Here is a 4,949-nt window from a genome sequence, read left to right on the forward strand (position 1 = left end):
ACAATCTGACGAGGAGGGGTCACCCGAAAAGACCACCACCCTGGAAGAAAAGACAACGCAAAAAATGAACAGATTCAAACTCTCCATCCTGAAACTGATGGAGGCAAGCAACGACAAGGAAAACCTCATCATGGACCTTCAAAGCCTCCTCGAGCAGCAAGAAGCAGCGATCGAGGCCCTGAAGACACCAGAGGAAGAAAATCAACCAGAAAAGGGTAGGCCATCCCAGTCCGATGACCTCGAGCTGGCTGAACCCATTTTCGTGCCTTCTTCCCGGCGGCCATCTTGGGATGAGCACCAACCAATGGGAAATCAGGATTTGAATTCCTTGGCGCAAAAATGCCCGAACCCCAAAACAGACGAGGGGCACCCAGAAAGCAACCACGAAGAGCATGCACCAACCGAGAAAACATCGCCTACCGATCTCAAAGTGCAAAAAGCAATCGAGACTCTCACCGCTGCACTTGGCTCCGCTTTCGAGCCTCCCGCAGCACTCAAAAACCAAAAAAGAAATCCTGGAAGCCACAAGAACACCAGGACAGCCAACAACGACTGGGCGACTGAGTCACAGCCACCCAGAGAGACCGCGCACACCAACAACCAGCGCCAAAACCCGGCCACCTGCAGGAAAGCTCAACCGCAGGATTTGAACCCGCCACCCGCAGCACCAACTACGCGAGACCCGAGGGCAAGGAGAAGAACCGGCTACTCACCCATCCCACGACCTCCACCAGACCACTTCGCATGACCGGGGACCGACGAACACGAGGCAGGACCCGCCGCCGCCACCGCCATCGCTACTGTGCCGCCGAGCACAGGAGATCCTCGACCTCCGACCTCCGCCGCTGCTGCGCCACCGATCCACAGAGGTCCTCAACTTGCGACCGCTTCGCCTCCTCACCTTCTTCCCTTCTTCGCCGGGGATCCAGCCGTCCTGCAATGGCGTCCGCCTTCCAGTGGAGACTACGGACCCACCGGGGGTGAGTCCAGCCTTCCCCCGACAGGCCTAGGCCTGGGACCTCCAGCAGCAGGACCTTCACTCGACGGACTCCGGTGTGAAATGGGCTTCGCGCATGCCCAGTCTCCGCCTGCAACAAGAGAAGCAAGTTACATAGAGACAAGTAAATACAGACTAGCAACAGACATCCCAAAGCCATATTGCGAGTTCAATCACACAATGGACCATGGACAGCTCCCGCCAGTAAGTAATTTTCCTAACAATTCTGGGGCAAATTATGCCAATTTGCCAAAATTACAATTAGATGGGGGTAATATTATAGAGTGGAGTCAGCAGTTGCAAATTGCTCTCATGAGAGAAAATGCACTGTTTCTAGCCAACAGACCTCCACAGAAACCCTGGTCACTGGAAATTGATTGTATCCACCATAGGGCATTTTGTATTATGTTAACTACTATTCCTTCTGCCATGTATCCTACCATTGAAGATAACCTGACTGTTTATGAAATTGTACAAAAATTATGCAGCCTGTTTTACAGCCAGAGTAGGGCCACAACCACTAGAATATCTAAAGAGTTCTACTCTGCTAGACATAAGACAGGGGTCCCCATGAGCGAGCACATACTAAAATTAAATGCAACAAGGGCAGAGCTCACGCAGAGGGGGGAAATAATCACTGAAGAGAGCATGGTAAGTATCATCATAAACTCTTTAGATAGCAGTTGGGACAACTTCGTAACCCAACTGGATAGCCTCAGCTTGCAATACCTATCGCTAGGCACACTAACCAATAAACTAATTGCAGAGGACAATCTGAGGAGGGATCACCACCTGTCCAGGAGGGATTCCAGGCCTACTAGAAGGGTTGAGTTTCAGGATAGAGCAAGAAACACCCCAGAATGTTACTCTTGTGGGTCTAGGAATCACTTAAGGAGAGACTGCCCTAGAAACCACAGGGATAGGAGACACAACGACAACAGAGGAGGGCGATCACCTGAGCGCAGGTACCCCAAGGAAAAGGGGCGAGGGTGGTCCCCCAACCCCAGGAGGCATCATGAACGCAGGGACAACTCTCGAGACAGTAACCCGGGTTCTATGTATGGGCTCAGACACGATGACCCAGACACTAAACACAAGATAGAGAGAGACACGTGGCTTCTGGATTCAGGAGCCACAAATCACACAACTTGCAACCCAAAACTGCTAGACTCACTCACAGGAGCAGACTCTGAATTAAAGGTAGCAAACCAAAGCAAAGTTCAAGTAGTAGGAAAGGGAAACACATACATTGCACAAATAGGAAAAATAGAGGGGGTACTGTACGTGCCAGGGATACTCCACAACGTACTGGCTATTACCAAACCGACACAGGACACAAACATCGAAGTAATGTTTAAGAATGGAAAGGCCTACATGATCAAGCAGGGAGAGGAGATAGGAAAGGTGACCATGTATGAGGGCCTACCCTACTTCACACCCAACGCAAGAGAGGAAGGAAGCGTTAATACCAGCACAGACCGCGAGGCAGATGAAAACACAGAAATAGAGGGGGTACAGCAGGGGGCAGCCAAATGTATACAAATGTCAATAAATCTGTATCCATTGGGAAGCCATTGCATGATAACTGCACCCACCTTCTTCACAGGAGGCTGGGGCACATTAGTTTTCCTATTGTAAAAAGAATGTCAGAGTGTACCGAAGGCCTCAAAGTAAAGAACTGCGAAAATTACCTGGAGTGTTCAATCTGTAAGCGTTCGAAGCTTAGAGTTAAGGCCATACCCAAAAGGTCAAAACGAACCACAGGGTCCCCCTTCCAATTAGTACATATGGACTTGGTAGGGCCATTGAAACCATCTGTAGGGCATAGGAAGGGATTCTTCCTCACCATTGTGGATGACTATACCAGATATGGGTAAGTTTACTCCCTCAGACCAAAAACAAGGTGTTCCAAAGATTTAAAGAATTCCACAAAAGAATAGAAATGCAACACAATATGAAAATAAGGCAAATAATGACAGACAGGGGCTCAGAGTTCATGGCCAAGGAATTCACAAGGTGGCTGAGGGAGCGGGGCATAGCGCACTACACTTCTTCGCCATTCTCACCCTTCCAGAACGGGGTCGCACAGAGAAAAAAATGGGGTGTTACAAACGATGATGAGGTGCACCTTGGAGGATACTGGGATGGGGCAGCATTTTTGGTCAGAGGCATTGCACTACTCCAATTACACTCTGAATAGACTGTGGTCAAGCTCCATCAATAAGACCCCATACGAGATGCTATATAACAGAAAACCCAACATTGCACACCTACACATATTCGGCGCCCCAGCTGATGTCCACATCCCCAGACAACTGAGAAAGAAGGGAGAGAAAATATCAAAGAGACTGAGATTCGTGGGTTACGAACCAGGCACAAAGGGCTACAGGTTCATCGACAACAACAACAGGTTTGTCGTACCCAGGTCTGCCGATTTCCATGAAAACGCAAACTGGTCAAGGGTTCACTCCAACGACATCCTTGCCAATAGAAACACACTCGAACATAGGGGGAAGAGAAGGTGGAAACACATAAAACCAACCACCATAAAGTAAACATCAAAGAGTGGAAAGAAGGGCATCCCTCTCTGAAGCTAGATAACCTGACAAACAAAGAGGCAGACAACATGCAAGAGACTGAGCCAACCCCCAATAGACCAATCAGAGAGAACAGGAACAAGCTACCAAAGAGGCTGGAAGATTACGTCATGATCATCCATGACAACCACATCACACCCAACTCATATGAGGACATACTTGGCCTCCCTCAGGAAGAGAGAGAGAAATGGATATCAGTCATGGAGAGGGAGATGGAGAGCCTCAGGAACCTACAAGTGTATTCGCCCGCTCAAATTCCAGAGAACAAAAAGCCGATAGGAACCAAATGGGTGTTCAGGGTTAAGACACTGGAGGACAACAAGGCCCTGTACAAGGCGAGACTGGTTGTGCAGGGTTTCGCCCAGAGATACCCCGAAGATTACACAGACACCTACTTGCCTACTATCAGGGCCGAAAGTGTCAAAAGTGCCCTGGTAGTGGCCACCATCCTAGGGCTGGAAGTTTTCCAATTCGATGTACAAACTGCGTACCTCCACGCCGAATTGGACAAAGAGATATACGTCAAAGCACCACCTGGATATAACGAAGGCGAGAACAAGACTTGGCTGCTAAATAAAAGCCTATATGGACTTAAACAGTCAGGCAAGAGGTGGTATGATTGCCTAGCCAAGGCTCTCAGATCCATGGGTTTTGAAGCCACCTCAGCCGACAAATGCCTTTTTACAAAGAAAGAAAACAACTCATTTACGTGGACATTTTGTACATAAGCAAGCATAAGGACAGATGTGACAAATTCGCCACTGAACTGGGTAGCCACTTCTCCTTAAAATCATTAGGCAAAATCGATAAGTACCTAGGAGTCCACGTGATGAAAACTGATAGAAAGAAAGAAAAAATCATCGAGTTACTATCAAAATGTAACATGTCTGAGGCAAAACCCAGCGAAACTCCCATGCAGCCAGAGTTCCTGAAGAGTATGTACGATGAATCAGAACCCTTCGCTGACAATAAATTGTACAGATCAACTATAGGGTCACTGCTGTATATAGCCAACTGGACCAGGCCCGACATCGCCTTAGCCGTTAACTTACTATCCAGACACGTAAGCAAACCTACCATATCCCACTGGAACGCCATCAAAAGATTGCTTAGATACCTAAAATTCAGCGTAGATGCCCAGCTCTGCCTCGAACCAGAAATATCCGAGAAACCAAAACTAACCTGCTACACTGATGCAGATTGGGCTGGGGACATAAAAAGCAGGAAAAGTACCTCCGGCTATGTGCTGCTGCTTAACAACTGCCCCATTCACTGGTACACAGGGAAGCAGAAACTGGTAGTCAACCACAGAAGCAGAATTTGTTTGCCTATCTAAGGCCGCAAACAACCTGGTA

This window comes from Pantherophis guttatus, chromosome 2 (assembly GCF_059756535.1).
Source record: "Pantherophis guttatus breed Tessera chromosome 2, ASM5975653v1, whole genome shotgun sequence".
Taxonomy (NCBI): domain Eukaryota; kingdom Metazoa; phylum Chordata; class Lepidosauria; order Squamata; family Colubridae; genus Pantherophis; species Pantherophis guttatus.